The sequence below is a fragment of the Lithobates pipiens genome, unplaced genomic scaffold, assembly GCF_037356315.1.
Source record: "Lithobates pipiens isolate NorthernLeopardFrog02 unplaced genomic scaffold, aLitPip1_a1.2 Scaffold_8, whole genome shotgun sequence".
Lineage (NCBI taxonomy): Eukaryota > Metazoa > Chordata > Amphibia > Anura > Ranidae > Lithobates > Lithobates pipiens.
Window position 1 is genome coordinate 488410787 of NW_027507903.1, and position 17246 is coordinate 488428032.

At 42.3% G+C, this 17246-nt stretch overlaps 1 long non-coding RNA gene across 1 annotated transcript; it reads right to left on the bottom strand.

The window, feature by feature from the left end:
• Nucleotides 1-12028: 12028 nt before the first annotated feature.
• Nucleotides 12029-13367, bottom strand: LOC143963343 (uncharacterized). Its single transcript, XR_013270945.1, has 2 exons — nucleotides 13150-13367; nucleotides 12029-12612 (listed from the first exon to the last, which is right to left on the bottom strand). It is a non-coding gene; the product is annotated as an uncharacterized LOC143963343 (long non-coding RNA).
• Nucleotides 13368-17246: the final 3879 nt, after the last annotated feature.

A 17246-nucleotide genomic window follows, 5' to 3' on the forward strand; every position in this document is an offset into this window, starting at 1 on the left:
CATCCTAAATGCCAAATTGTGCTGGATTATGGTCAATGAGCATCTCTCAGCTATATTATATGACAAGATTCCATTATTTGAGAAATTCTGGAAGTAATGGATTAAATATCAGACTGATAGTTCTGGAGATATTTCCACTTGAGAATTGCTTAAAAATAGGCACAATAGGTACACATTACTTTGATATCTTTAACCTTCGTTGTTTCTTATCTTTTTCTCTCTATTCTTACCTTTTATATGGTATCTATTTTGGTTACCTGAGGTCTCTGTCGGACCCAGTGTGATATTTCTCTATAATAACTAGATGATAAATTCATCCTCTTTTGTTTGCTAAAAATACATGATGATTATTAGAATCCATATACACTTAAAGATATTTTACAATAATGTATTTTGGAAATGTATTCTAAATAACTTTTTAATCCGATATATGCATATCTATTAGATCAACACTGTATTATTTGTTCTTATAGATATAAAAGTTACAATTCAGTTGCAGATTTGATACGTATCTATTCTTTTCTAAATTAACAATATGTTTATAAAAGTTACTGTATGTAATATCCTTGCTGTACTATTTAATGAAATGCATTATTTGTACATCCTTTCTTCGAAAACTCTGAAATAAAAAAATATTGAAACAATAAATATATAACATATATAGCTATATATGTTATATATTGATTGTTATTTTTTTCTCTTTTGAATAGGCCAATATTCTTTGCTATAAAGACAATGAGGTCCTGAGGAAGAGGTTAGATGTGAAACATGTCAACCTCTTGGAATATATAGCAAAGTTCTACTTTTGTTGCTCCATTATATGGCCTGTATCATCCATTTAGTGTACCCTTTTCATGGTTTTATGATTGTTTTTTTTTTATCATTGTTTTGTAATACATGTTTATCTTTCTTATACAATAATGTCTGACCGTTCCTTTCTGGTACCAGTAAAGTCAAATATGTTCTGTTTTTTTCTTGGCAACATACTACTAGTGTATGGCCAGCTTAAATACGGACATTCTTTTTTTTTTTTTTTGATAGACAGGGGAAGAGTCAACAATTCTATCTATAGTTTTTATCTCTGTCTGTGAGCTCTATTGTAGCACTTCCTGTCCCTCCAGAAATGGAGGATGTGGTTGTCACTGAGCCAAGAGTGCAACAAAAAATTGCCAGACATTACAGATCTAGTGTATGTATCTTTATTGAAGCAAAATTTCCCTAACAGGGACACAAACAGTAAAGAAAAATAATCTCACATGGGCGCTAAATTTTTCCTGCTCTAAAATAAAATAAAACATTTTGGCTTGAGCTGAGCTTTGGAGACATGCTGATAACATTGAGATCAACTTCACATAAACAGGATTGCTCCCATTGAACTCTTTGAGCCACTTGGCAAAGGAAGATTGCGGGCCTCATTCCGCTTGCTTGCTTGTAACCCCTCCCTTTTTTTCCCATATGCTTGCTAAAAAAAAAGAAAAGAAGGAACACTGTCACAAATAATACTCTCTGATGCATAGTTTCATAATGGGGTCGCCCATGCAGTGTAAAGCAAGAGAAAGATTACAGCGCCCCAAAAAACACAGGAGAGTGGGGGAGAGGATGGATTCATACGAGACTGCTTAGTAAAGTTTGAGGCAGTGAGCATCTCCATGGCAGTGCAGCTATTCGTATGGGATCTTGGGCCAGAGGAGAGCCTGTGTTCCGGAGCCATCACCATCAAAGGGCAGTCAATCGCTACTCTATCTGCCTTGTTGCAGACAGAGAGAGAGATAAAGAGGCCATCCTTCATGAACCAAAATGCTGTTTGCTAAGGATTCAGGAAGAGACCGAAGAGGGACCATTCCGCTTGCACTGCTAATGCTGTGTCGCAGGAATTGTGAGAGGGTTGTCAAACTGCTATCTACACTGTTTGGCAGGAATTGAGTTATCCCAGAACAAGTTAACTGCCATATCTCATACAGATACCACTTAGTCCCACTGCATATTGCCTGCTGTAAGACCGCACGTTAGACTCTGATTCAATACATCACTGCCTTTATAACTGACTTACTTAGCCTATACTCCTTTATACACCTTACAACTTAACCAAAGACCAGATCAGCCCTCTGACATAACTAGATGCAGGTTTTAAAGACACTCTTAAACTGCACCAATGCTTCAAAAGGGGCCCCAACAGTAGCCAGTAGAAGATATTACTCAAGGACTGCCCCTGGTTCATTTAATCTGCCCAAATTTCATCTCCTGTTTTCCTATTGGAGGCCACTAGGGTCAGAGCGGTGTCCTTCAGGCAGTCATAGCTATAGCATGCACATAGGTAGCATAGCTTGCAGGATTTATACATATCCATTCCTTCTGCTGCTCCCTGTTGCACCCTGGGTGACAGTGTCACTGATTAAGCTAACCTAGATGGCAGGTAAAACTTTAAAATGTGTGGTGTTGCTAACTGTTTTACACCCTAAGTGAACTGTAATCTCTGCCATTTAATGCTATGGTTTTTCCCTTGTTACATTGTTTGACTACAAACAGGTATCAAAATAACAACATTGCTTTCTTTCACTGACTGGTCTGGTGTCTATCCTTTAGAACTAAGATTGCCATCTGTGGGGTTTTTATGGAAACCCAGTATTTCCGTACCCAGTCGGGTGTACTAGAGAGGCTGGGGTAAAAGAGAAATGTCAAGGCTGGGGTTAAAGAGAAATATTAAAGCCAGCATCAGAGAACCCATCTTAAACAATAGCCCCTTCAAGGAAGGAACTACACTAAATAAATAACTTTCTAAAACATCATACATGCCTTTTTAATTACTGTTGTTAAAGTATAAGTATAAACTTTTTTTTCCAGTTTTAGATAAAGTAGGGAATGGTAAAACCCCTTTAAGTAAAATGTTGTCATTGTTGTACCAGTCAAGAGATGTTCCTTCATTTCCTGTAGAAAAAAACAGACAGTTGTCACAAGAACAAGTATCCATTATTGGAAAAATTCCCCTCACTTCCTGTTCTGTGAGAACCTTTAGATTTTCCCTTACTTTGGTTCCTGGTGCCTAGAACAAAGAGAAAGGGTGAATATCCCTCTCACTGTCTATCCATGTTTGCGTAGATTACCCCCAGTATGTCCAATAACCCCCCTCCCCCGTTCTCCCCCTTTGATTCTATCCAAAACTGACCTTATTTGTGTGACTGAGTTAGCTACATTCGAGTTTTGGTAGAGACCATTGTGAATGATTCTATAAATTATAGAGGTATAAGATATGAAAACGTTTTTTGCTATGCATATAGCAAAAACACAGTATTGAGTTATAGCTGAATGCTGGTGGGTGAATAATTAACTTGCTCCATAGACCTCTAAGTGACCCTATAAATAGGCTCTTCCATCGAAGATCCCAGTGGCCTTCCACCCAGGTCTTGCCAAGCGAGAGTGTCACACTGCCACTGCAGTTAAAGAAATAACTGAAGAAGCCATGCATGTGACACCTTTGTAATGTCTCTAACAGAATGTTCAGAGACAGTGGGGGATCTCGCTAATAAAAAGAGCTAGGAGAAGTTGGTTCGACCCACCAATAGTCATCTAGTTTTGTTTTAGTGGACCTAATATTTAAACTCTAGATTTTTTTACTCACATTCTAAAAAGCAATGCATGGTATGTTTAATATGTTTCTCGTATTGTTCTTACAGCTTCATATTTTTTATTATATTTCCTTTTTAATAGGTAAATATGAAATATTGCATATGAGTATTTCACATTCACCACTTGCATCAAGCAAGTGGTAAGCACAAAATAGTAACCAGCTCTCTTGTGACCAGAAAACAGCTTTAGTTCAAAAAGATCTGATCGCTCCTGCTCTAATTAGATCTTCAGATTATATACAGATATGGCTCAGAGATAGACACCAACTCCACCTCCCCTATTAGAGACAGGGCCATCCAGGGCCGCTGATAGGGCAGTACAGCCAGCCCTGTTGTACTGGGCCCAGCCCCCATCAGCTCCACAGGGGGGCCTGGGCAACTTTACAGTTCATTTATGCATATTAAAATTTCAAAACCATTCCCCCGCTACTTCTTGCTTAGAGAAGGGTTTTTCTAATTACATTTTCCGGGGCCCCATCTGGTCTATAGAGGGGCCTAGGAGATGAGCGCAGCGTTCGGACTATTTCTCCTTTTTCGGGCGCATGTACATGAAGCCGGCCCGCACATTGTTCTGCTAGTTAATTAGTCCCGGCTGCCGCTGCCCACTGCCTTCCCTGGCGGAGTGATACTACGAGGCTCCGCTTAGCTCTGCCTCTCATTTTCAGGTGCCGACTGCTGAGACTCAGACAAGGCGACGGGCGGCTCAGTGGATGAGAGAGATAGGCTGCACTGATGGGAGCCAGAACCTGGGGGGTCACATGCACTGCACACAGTAAGTGGAGCACAGAAGTTGAATCCTTCAATGCGTCTCACTTAGGTACAGCATAGCAGGTCATGATTATCAGCATTATGACACTCATGCAGGCAGCACAGTCAGCATGTGTTCTGTCAAGGATCTGTTACAGTGTTTCCTATTGCTGTTTGGTGCTTACTTTGTTATGGCTGTATTGGGTTATAGTTTGTAACACACAGTACAGCCATAAGTTAACAAAGTCAGCACCCAAACGCCGAGTGACACTGTGAGATCCATGACAGAGCACATGCTGACTGTGCTGCCTGCGCAATTTTCATAATGCTGATAATCATAAGACGCAGTGTGATGTTACTTTACACTTGCGTTTGGGAGGGGGGGCAGTAGGCATGTGCCCCCCCCAACCACCCCCTTTAACTGCTTCTTGTCCAGCAACATACTGGTACATTGCTGGATTGGAAGGGTGATATATTTGTCATCGCTGCAGCAATGATCAAGATATCATTTTTTTTAGCCGCGACGAGTCTGCACAAAGTAAAAGTAATCCTAGTGGCTAAGAAGCCCCTGGATTACTTTTACAGGCAGTGGAAGGGGGTTCCACCACCGTCCCTCCATCGCCTTTACTTGGCTCTCCCGTGCCAACAGGGGTCCCATTAAAGATGTGAGCAGCAACATCTAGTTCCTGGGACACAATATGCATGCATATGTAAACAGTGACAAATCTGCAGATGTTGGGTCAGGGAAGGAGCCTGGGGTGGGGTCGAGGACGGGGTTAAAAGGGGCCCCCATCGGGTAGGCTGTACGGGGCCCCATGATTTCTAACAGCGGCCCTGGGGCCATCTACTAATCAGCTATACATGGATCGCTAGTGATCACAAAAGCAGTGCTTTTCAAACTGAATATCATCAGAGATGATTATTTCCCTGAGAAACAAAAAGAAAAAAATATGTTTTGAATGGAGTGGGGCATTAAGAAAATCCAGCAAGTGCTATAAATGAAGCTGTAGGTGTCATCCGAAATACTTCCATTTATTGAGTTTCTCCAATTTTTTAATTCCACCTGAATGGCCTGAATGATGGCTGATGTGTACAAATAAATAACAGGTGGATTCATGTACAGAGGATAGGAGTATGTTTAGTCACATACATTAAATCTTATCTAATCTAATAGCCTTGACATTTTCATTAATATACTGCAAACCAAACATAAAGGTAATGTTTACTTTCCAAATCTCGAAGGGCAATTCAGAGCTTCATAACAACCATGGAGGGCACAGGTTGGAAAAGTAAACTCAAAAAAAAAAATTAACAATATTCTGCCATGTGGTAAACATAAAATTTCTAAGAAAATGTGCATGTGGACCAGTATAACCAGTCAGGTTTTATGTTTTTAACAGGAAAAAATAAAAGTGGAACCTAATTTTTTTGAATTACCAAGAAGAACACACAAAGTTATTGCTGTTTTTTTTTTTTTTTTAGTCCACTATGAATGGATACTAATAAGTAAAATTTTTTTACTGTAGAGAAAGTATGTAAAGAGGTGACAAGGCCTGTTTAGGAGCAAAGGGACTCCTATATACCTAGAAATGTGTCCTAGCATGTGAGACATGAAAGGAGGAACATAACAGGAGCTTTGGACCGTACATCAAGGTACAAAGGTACAGTGCTTTGAAAAAGTATTCCTACCCCTTGAAATTTTCCACATTTTGTCATGTTACAACTTCTAGATTGTAAGCTCTAACGAGCAGGGTCCTCCGATCCCCCTATATTGAATTGTATTGTAACTGTACTGTCTGCCCCCATGTTGTAAAGCTCTGCGAAAACTATCGGGGCTATATAAATCCTGTATAAAAAATACAACCAAAAACGTAAATGTATTTTATTGGGAGTTTGTGTGATAGACCAAAGGGAAATGATAAATGATTTTCAATTTTTTTTACAAATATCTGAAAAGTGTGGCCTGCATTTGTATTCAGCCCCCCCAAGTCAATGCTTTGTGGAACCACCTTTCACTTCATTTACAGCTGCAAGTCTTTTTGGATATGTTTCTACCATCTTTGGACATCTGGAGAGTGAAACTTTTGCCCATTCTACTTTGCAAAATAGCTCAAGCTCTGTCAGAAGGGATAGAGAGCGTCTCAACTGTATTTAGGTCTGGACTTTTACTGGGCCATTTTAACACATGAATATGCTATGATCTAAACATATCCATTGTAGCTCTGGCTGTATGTTTAGGGTATTTTGTCCTGCTGGAAAGTGAACCGCCGCCTCAGTCTCAAGCCTTTTGCAGGTTTTCTTCTAAGATTGCCCTGTATTTAGTTCCATCCACCTTCCCATCAACTCTGACCAGCTTCCCTGTCCCCGCTGAAGAAAAGCATCCCCACAACATGATGTTGCCACCACCATATTTCACAGTGGGGATGGTGTATTTAGGGTGATGTGCAGTTTTAGTTTTCCACAACACATAGCATTTTGCTTTTAGGCCAAAAAGTTTAATTTTAGTCTCATCTGACCAGAGCACTTTCTTCCACCTGTGTGCTGTGTCCCCCACATGGCTTCTCGCAAACTGCAAACGGGAATTCTTATGGCTTTCTTTTAACAATGGTTTTCTTCTTGACACTCTTACATAAAGGCCAGATTTGTGGAGTGCATGGAGACTTGTGGACAGATTCTCTCACCTGACCTGTGGATCTCTGCAGCTCCTCCAGAGTTACCGTGGGACTCTTGACTGTTTCTCTGATTAATGCTCTTCTTGCCCGGCCTGTCATTTTAGATGGAAGGTCATGTCGTGGTATGTTTGGAGTTGTGCCATACTTTTTCCATTTTTGGATTGATGGATTGAACAGTGCTCTGTGAGATGTTCAAAGCTTTGAATATTTTTTTTATAACCTAACCCTGCTTTAAACTTCTCCACAACTTTATCCCTGACCTGTCTGGTGTGTTCCTTGGCATTAATGATGCTGTTTGTTCACTAAGGTTCTACAAAAAAACTCTGAGGGCTTCACAGAACAGCTGCATTTATCCTGAGATTAAAATACACACGGGTGGATTATATTTGTTAATTAGGTGACTTCTGAAGGCAATTTGTTTCACTAGATTTTAGTTAGGGGTATCAGAGTAAAGGGGGATGAATGCAAATACATGCCACACTTTTCAGATATTTATTTGTACAAACATTTGAAAAATATTTATCATTTTCCTTCCACTTCACAATTATGTGCCATTTTGTGTTGATCTATTACATAAAATTCCAATAAAATACATTTAAATTTTTCATGGTAACATGACACTATGGGGGGAAATTTCAAGAGGTGTGAATACTTTTTCAAGACACTGTACATAAGTAATAACATGTGCTGTGTGTTATGCAAACGTAGGCAATGCTCAACACACCATAACTCAAATGAAAAGCTTTTACCAAAGCACAATAGAAAAAAGTCCCCTTTATCAAGATGTCAGACATGGACAATGGACTAGCTAACAGACATTAGTTTTTACTAACCCTAACCAATTACATAAATTCAGGTCCACAAGGAACTATAGGAACATACAGTTTATACAGTCATAAAGAGTGTGGCTGCTGACTATCTCTGTGAGTGAAGAGCTCACTCAACTCAGCTGCTGGGCGAAAAGTGTCTTAAGGTTCGCAACAGAGGAAGGTTGTAGTGGTTGCCTGCATCTAAGTGAAGTTCCTGTGACACCAGTATTTGGACTTTGGCCACTAATGAACCCCACAATTAGGGATGAGCCAAATGTACCTGTTTGGTTTAAGCAGGGTTCAGAGAACATGAGTAAAGTTTGGAATCCAAACCCCATTAAAGTCAATGGAAGCTGTTGGAGGAATGTTAAGAATCATTCCTGGCCTTTTTCCTATGCTAATATGCAAGGGGTTTTCAAACAAATGACATGGAACTGGGTACTGTCCTGTATCAAAGCAAAAAAAAAAAAAATTACTAAAATTCTGTTTGGTGGGAGCAGCAATTTTAACCACTTAAGCCTTGGACCATTTGGCTGGCCAAAGACCAGAGCATTTTTTGCGATTCGCCACTACATCGCTTTAACTAACAATTGTGCAGTCATGCGACGTGGCTCCCAAATAAATTGACATCCTTGTTTCCCCACAAATACAGCTTTCTTTTGGTGGTATTTGATAATTTCTGCAGTTTTTACTTTTTGCGCTATAAACAAAAAAAGAGCGTCAATTAAAAAAAACTCATTTTTTTAACTTTTTGCTATAATAGACATCCTCCAAAAAAAATTGCAATAAGCGTGTATTGATTGGTCTGTGCAAAAGTTTATAGCATCTACAAAATAGGGGATAGTTTTATGGCATTTTTATTAATAATTTTTTTTTACTAGTAATGGCGGCAATCATCATTTTTTATCGTGACTGCGACATTATGGCAGACCGATCGGACATTTTTGGCGGTATTTTGGGACCATTCACATTTATACAGCGATCAGTATGATAGTGAAGGGGTTAATCACAAGCGGGCACTGCAGGGGTTAAGTGTGTCCTAGGGAGTGATTCTAACTGTGGGGAGGAGGGGCTATGTGTGACACAACACTGATCACCGTTCCCAATCACAGAAAGCTGTGATCAGTGTCAGTGTCACTAGGCAGAATGGGGAAATGTTTGTTTACATCAGCATTTCATTGTTCCTCTCCATGAGACGATTACGGGTATCCCCGCGGATATCGAGTCCACAGGACCCGCAATCACACTCACAGAGCTTGCGGCAGGGTCGCATGCGCGTGCCAGCGGCACGCACGTGACCACACAGTGACAAATTTAAAGGATGTACCTGTACGCCCATTTGCCTGTCCGTGCCATTCTGCAGACGTAAATGTTTGTGCGGTGGTCGGCAAGAGATTACAATGCTTCAAGTGGAACATTAAAGAAGAAGAATTATTTTAAACAAGGGTGGTGTCCTTAACCTGACCTGAGAGGTACATCTGTACAATGTATGCAACCTACTGCAAAACTGACAAATACGGAAAAAAATATAACATCAAAATATTGAGTTGCTAAATTATTTGTAAAACAACTGACCATACAACTGGCATAGAGACTCAAAGATATTGCATACAGATAAAAATGTTTAGGAAAATTCTGCGGCCTCAAGCCCACCAGTTCGGGTCCAGAGAGAAATGAATGCACACAAAAGACAATCCCGTGCCCAACAATAGTCGCGTGCAGCGGCGCCTCCACCACACTTGCTTGATGGATAGGAGGGGATATCCAGCGTCGCAAGACACCAGATGGGGTGTGGTGACATCACGACGTCCAGTGGTGGCGTATTGTGACATGTGACATATTGCCGATGTCGTCCAGCATTTGTGTCTCACGGAGCACATCTGGTGTCATGGCAACCAGGCGAAGCCTGGCTCCTCAGCTCCAATAAGGGAGTGATTCATATTTGCTGTAAGACAATACACAAGACAAAAATACTAATGTCAGCCTAAACTCTCATAATCTTATCCCAATATAGGCCTCAATCTTGAATCAGCATAGGCCACTGATGGCCCAAGTTCAAAGTTTACCTTCGTTTAGGATGCTCACTACTTCTGTTCCTCCTTCCTCCGCACACAGATCGTACTTACGACATATGCGTGTTAGCTTCACTGCGCATGCGTGAAATTCCGCCCATGTTGACCTCTCTTGACATTCTTTCTAGATTATTCCCCATCCCTACTTGTTTAGCTTGCAGTAGGAGCAACATGGCGGAGACACAGCAGGTGTGTGATTGGAGTAATAAAGAGGAAAGCCCAGAGGCCGAAACGTCCCGATCCCGGAGGAGAAGATTTCAAGTCTCAAATATGGTCTTTCTATAGATGGTGGAAATGGTGGACATCTTGAGGAGGAACAGCTATGAGAGAATTGACCGTACACCAACCCAAATGTGAGAAAGGACAAATTTTGCGGTATGGCGATCAAAGGAGCAAATAAGGAAACTCTGGTCAGACCTGAAACTGAGGGAGCAGGATCAGTATAGAAAGATCAAGAAAGTTCTTCTAAAAAGTAAGTAGTTTTCATGTATTCCGATTATTATTATAGTTGCATGCTGCGCCATTTTATTTTCGTTACTGTTGTACAGTTTAAAATGGCGACTTTCATGTTCGTGGGCACATTAATCGGTCGTAGGAAACATCATTCGCTCATTAAGTACGATGTTTTGGGCAGATACAGGTTAAATACATTTGGTCATGCCTATTTGTCTAAAAATACGTTTTGTACATTGATGCCTAGATGCGTTTGTAACTAGAATGAAATGCAAGCTTGATTCAGTGTAATGTAAGGAGAGGACACTCAACAGCTGTTTACACATCTGGACTCAAGAGCACTAGTGTGGGACACAAGAACAAACTTTTAAGGTGTCCCAGACAGGTGCTCCAGTGGATACTTGGGGTGTCTCCATCTGTGAAAATTGACAGAAAAAAGGTAAGTTTTCCAGCTTGGGTAAGGTAAAAAATCAGGTCTTCAGCTTGGAACTCTGTCCAAAACAGACAATTGTACCCCACTTCCCAGCAATGTTTCATATTCCTATTTCTGGACTCAAATGTCTGTATGCTAAGTATACTTTTTGTTTCATTCTCATAGGGGAGAAAAGACTCGGAGGATACCACCCAGAGGACACCAGGAACCCCACACCTCAAAAAGAAGGGGAACTCAGCACGACACCACACCTCGAGGATCTAGAGGAAGGAGAGGTGGAGGAAGTCGGTGAGATTGTCCTCACAACAGGTGTCTGACACCCCAGCTTCAGGTACTATACGTATGCCTGCATATTTATAATACATGTTTTTAACCAAATTTTTAGGTAATGTGCTGGTTGTTTAAGAGCAAGCTGAACATTTCGCAAGTGACAGTGTACAAAGGTTAATCAATTACATCATGGTGTGGAATGGTGAAATTGACATCATAAGGAAGAAACTCAATGTTATGGAACAACAAATGAAGAAGATGATTGATGTGCTGGGTAGAATCTGAATTTCTTCCACCATTTTTCCAATTCTTGGACAAATTTTGAAGATGCACACGGTGTGTCAACATGTGCTATCTGCCATCAGGGGATATCAATGTACATGTTTTGTGGGTGCAACCCCTTCCTTGTAACTCTAGTAGGTGAGAGGAAGGGGTTGCACCCCCAAAACACGTCCATTGATCCCCCCATGATGGGAGCACATGTTGACATTAGGCATGGGTTCAGGAGGGAAATACCCATTTTGACTCCCAAATTGTGTGCATCTTCAAAATTTGACTTTTACAGGGGTGACATCACCCCATCTGATAAAGGCAATATCAAGACATTTTTGACACTATAATGTCTGATATTGCCTTCAGTTTTTCTACGTTGAACTTTGTAAGTTCCAGAGTTGTGTATGTTATGTTTAGAAACATGCTTGTTTATACCAAAAAAATGTTTTTTTAAATTGAGAAAAAAAAAATGTTTTCATCAAAATTTGCACAGAGTAAAAACAATGCTAATCAACAATGTGTGGCTTCTTCTTCGCTTCTTCTTTCAATGCTCAATACCAGTTTTTTAAGTAATTTTGTGTTTACAGTGACAATGGGGATTATTTACTAAAGTAAAATCCACTGCACTAGGAGAACCTAGGAGACAGCCAAAAACAAACACAAGCAATAAAGAAAATTCAAGATTTTATCAGATTATTTTATTAAAAAAATATTTACACATTATCTGGCATAGCAATGGCCCCCCTACCATTGAAATAATTGACATATTTCTGCCAAACTTTGCGGGCGCTTTGGGGTGCCAAGCCAGGATGGCCAGTATCCAGGAAATCCAGTCTCAGGCCCAACTGAGGCAATATAATTTTGGGCATTTTTCCTTAAAAAATTGTGCAATATACAGCAAGATAAGATGATGTGGTTGATTTTGTAGTCCGCCATATGGATTGCTGTCAGAAACAGGTGGAACTGGCTGGCCATTATCCCGAAGATCTTCTCAACTACTCTTCTCGCTCTGGCCAGCTGGTTATTAAAATCCCTCCTCTCCGGGGTGAGGGTCCTCTGGGGGAATGGCCTCAACAGGTGCTCGCCCAGACCGAAAGCTTCATCAGCAATAAAGACGAACAGGGGTCCTTCAACATTGTCTGCATCAGGCCACCAGTTTGGAGACATTGGTAAAACTCCATCTGGGCGAAGACTCCTTCATCCGGCCATTCTTCCCAAAATGGATGCCACAGTTTGCCATTTCTGTGGTGTTGAAGGAAACTGTGGAGTCAAAACATAAAAAAAATTGTACTTTTGCACAAAACATTGCAAGCAGATTAGACACAAACATTCTTGGCCGACATCTGGAGTATTTTAAGACAAAAAGGTCCACTTATCAGATTCCTCACCCCCTCTGATGGCCCATTGTAAACATTTTAAGGGGGGGGGGAGTTCAAGCTGAGTTTGGGACCCATAAAAAAGCCTCTGGCACTCAGCCTGAATTTAAGGACACATATAACATTTGTACACATTTTAGGGGGTGTTTAGGGTAAAGCAGTACAATGGAGCTGACAATATACATTGTTAAGTGACTAGGCTAGGTGTATATGGGCCCAGGATAGCATGCTATGGAGAGGTTAGTGAAGGCAAATATGCATGTAGGACAAAAAAGGAGCATTAAAAGCTTACAGCATGCATGAGGACAAAGGGGGCATTCACAGCACATTCCAATCATGGTAATTAATGAATGATGAAAGAAATACAATACATTAGCAAACATTAAATACATAGAATGTGATTTTAAAGGAGAAAACTTACCCTGATATAGTCCTTCAGCAGGACTTGAATAATGACAGAACAGGTCTCTGGAATAATGATCCCCAGAGCCTGGGGGGAGATGCCTGTAGAGAAATAAGAAATATAAATACAATTGTATTTGTAAGTACTAGCTTGCGCCTCACTTATAGTGATCAACACTTATTATTATATATAGGATTCCAGATATGAATATACTAGATATGACACAATATTAGTAATGTATTGTATATGATTATGCTAGTTAGCTATATGTTCAAATCCACTGGATTTCTCATTAATGAAAGCTTCAATTGTAAATATGTATAAAACTTTTTCTTTATGTTTGTCATTTATTTCTTTAAGTGTTTATGTATGTTTTTTATTTGGTTAGCATGTGCTTTCTATTCATGTTTGCAGGGTTTGGTCGTTTTTCAGTCTTGATGGGAGACTGGCTGCCCTCTTTTTCTGTGTTTATATGTATGCGCGGGGAGTGTGGTGTCTGTGGTTTTATGGGCGAACAAGTTTGCGGATATCTATTCACCTGCGGGGTGCATGCGGCAGCCAGTTGTTTGGCTGCTGCGATGTTCGCAGCGACTGTGGCCTATTTGGCTCTATGTGGCTACAGGATATGTCGGCACTTACTGTGCTGCCAAGTACAGGGGGTGCTCTTTCTGTCAAAGGCATTCTATTTGTATATTTCTGTGCACACGAATACGTTTGTCACGCTCCCCGCATATTCTATCCACAATCCCCATAATGCAGATTTGATAGGATGATGTGCCGATGCGTGAACGTCTGGTGACCTAGCTGGTTCCCCTGTTGGTTTTTGACGCGCAGTTTGGGTGGCTTTCGTTTTTGACGTGCACGTGCAGTTCGGGTGGCGTTCATTTTGGATTTGGCCTACAATCCCCATAAATCACTTTGCTCAGTATGATCGCCGATTAGTGCGCCTAATACGATACAGGGGTATGCCTTCATTGTCTCTAAAAAAATGCTACTTGTACTTGGACTTGTATATGGACTGTATATGGACTCTATACCTACTTTACTATGGCGGTTGATACGGTGGTAATTATTTTTATTTTTTTTGGTCTCTTTCACTGTTGCAGACTTTTACCCTTGGAGCTGGTTCACACAGGGCGACTCAGATCCGACTTCAGGTCGCCCCTAGTCGCCTCAGGTCGGACAACATTTAAAAATCAATGTAAGTGAATGAGAGCCGTCTTAATGCACGCTACTGAAGTCGCTCCAACTTCAGAAGAGGTTCCTGTACTACTTCAATCCAATTTGTAGGCGACTGGTACCCATAGATTTCAATGGAGGTCGTCTCCAAGTCAGATCTCCGTCTATACGGAGGCGACTCTGACAGAATTATCAGCTCTCAAGAGGGAACTCCACGCCAAATTTATGAAAAAAAATTGGCGTGGGTTCCCCCTCCGAGAGCATACCAGGCCCTTAGGTCTGGTAAGGATTCTAAGGGGAACCCCCCTACGACGAAAAAACGGCGTGGGGGTCCCCCCCAGATCCATACCAGACCCATAGCCGAGCACGCTACCCGGCCGGCAAGGAAAGGGGGTGGGGACGAGCGAGCGCCTCCCCCCTGAGCCGTACCAGGCTGCGTGCCCTCAACATGGGGGGTGTCTTGGGGACTCCTCCGCTATCTTCCGCTAGCTCTTTTGCTAGCGGAGGAGCCCGGCTTTCTTCTTCGTCGCCGCCGCCCTCTTCTTCCGACTTCGGGGGTCTTGTCCCCCTCTTCGGTTCTTCTTGCCGGGCCACCGCTTCTTCTTCCAGCTCTTTTACTAGCGGTGGCCCGGTCTTCTGTCGCCACCGTCGCTGTCGCCGCCGTATTCCGTTCTTCTTCTTCTTCTTCTGTCGATGTTGACCCAACGCTCTCTCCGGCCGCAATGCCAGGGACGCGGTGCGCGGCGACTTATATAGGGACAATGGGCGGGGTCACCGGTTGATGTCACATGGTGACCCCGCCCCCTTACAATGTCACAGTCCCAGCATCCTTGTCGAGTCAACATCTCCAGAAGAAGAACGGAAGGCGGTGGCGACGGCGGCAACAGAAGACCGGGCCACCGCTAGTAAAAGAGCCGGAAGAAAAGCGGTGGCCTGGCAAGAAGAACCGAAGAGGGGGACAAGACCCCCGAAGTCGGAATATGAGGGCAGCGGCGACGAAGAAGAAAGCCGGGCTCCTCCGCTAGCAAAAGAGCTAGCAGAAGATAGCGGAGGAGTCCGGCGAGAAGACCCCCTGAAGACGGAAGACCCCCGGAGCTGTGCAATAAACTATTTTAACCCTTGTGTGTTGTTTTTTTTTGTACATTTTTTTCACAGGTGAATGGGTAGGGGTACATTGCACCCTATACTCATTCACATAGGGTGGGGGGCCGGTATCCGGGGGCCCCCTTATTAAAGGGGGCTCCCGGATTCCGATAAGCCCCCTGCCCGCAGACCCCGACAACCAACGGCCAGGGTTGTCGGGAAGAGGCCCTTGTCCTCATCAACATGGGGACAAGGTGCTTTGAGGTGGGGGGGCGCGGCCCCCCCTTCCCCAAGGCACCCCCCATGTTGAGGGCACGCGGCCTGGTACGGCTCAGGAGGGGGGGGGGGGCGCTTGCTCGTCCCCACCCCCTTTCCTGGCCGGCCGGGTAGCATGCTCGGATAAGGGTCTGGTATGGATCTGGGGGGGACCCCCACGCCGTTTTTTCTGCGTAGGGGATTCCCCTTAGAATCCATACCAGACCTAAGGGCCTGGTATGCTCTCGGAGGGGGAACCCACGCCAAATTTTTGGAATAAATTTGGCGTGGAGTTCCCCCTTCAGAGCTCATTCTCTGATTAGCCACAGCAAAAGTCGCCTGGCCTGGGGTGACTTAAAGTCGTGTTGTAAGTGGCCCCCAGGTCGTGTTCAAGTCGTCTCCAAGTTGCCTAACAAAGTCATCCTGGAAGTCGTGTCGCCCCTGTGTGAACCGGCTCTAAGCCTCTATATATGCTGTCTGGCTATACTATGTGTCACTAGCATCTACTAAGCTCCATATGGATGGGATTGTGTCTTCTATTGGCTGTCCCTATTGATGGTAAAATAGTGAATGAGACTTCTTTCCTGCCCCTGCTATAAGCAACTACTAATTTTTGTTTGGTAGGTATCCTGTTCGTACAACCAATCTGCTTTATTACATACATATTTATGTATATAATACACTTAAGTTAGATGGTATTTATTATCGGTCTTTGTATTTTTCTTTTATGTTAGTACTCATCAGAACGTGCCACTTGCTGTCTACTCTATCACAGCGTGGTTGACTGTCTCCATATATTTGGATTTGTCCGTGTTGCTATGACATTTGTACCTGAGGTGCAGCCTAGTTGAAGGTATTTTCAAATGTTGTTCTTCCATCATTTTTGATTATGTTTGCCTCTCTGCTTTCTGGATAGTTGAGCACATGCTTTTTAAATGTGACATACAATGCAAAATATATGTATATATATATACAGTATATATATATATATGCATTGTTTTGAATTTTAACTCTGATATATCTCATTTCAGATAGTGAAATTTATTTCTGCTCTCTTTTGCTACGTCTTTGAACCCTTTTCCGTGTCCTGAGGAAGCCTTTACGAGCAAAACGCGTAGACGCGACGCACAAGGGCTCAATGTACAAATTGTATCATTTTATATGATTTTTATATTGTTTTGAACACTGTTATGACATTGTATATTTTCTAATAAACAATTTTTTGCTACTTCCTTATTTGCTTCCATGCCTTAAAAGTCAGACCCTTTGATATCTATTCGGTATCTTCTTTGCTTTCCCTTGATATATATACGGATGCGGCACTGTGGGTGCTCCCTCCTTTTCCCCATTTCTCTAGCCCGTAGAGAACTTGAGGTTCTGCAGACTTCTCCCAGTTGCCAAGTACCGCAGTAGAGGCTCCGTCCTTGGGCCTCTCCTATTCTCACTCTATACCTCTTCCCTGGGCCAGCTGATAACCTCCCATAGCTTCCAATGCCACCTCTATGCTGATGACACGCAGATCTATCGCTACACTTCTCAACTCACCCCCTCAATCTCCTCACGGATCTCAAACTTACTGAATGACATATCGATATGGA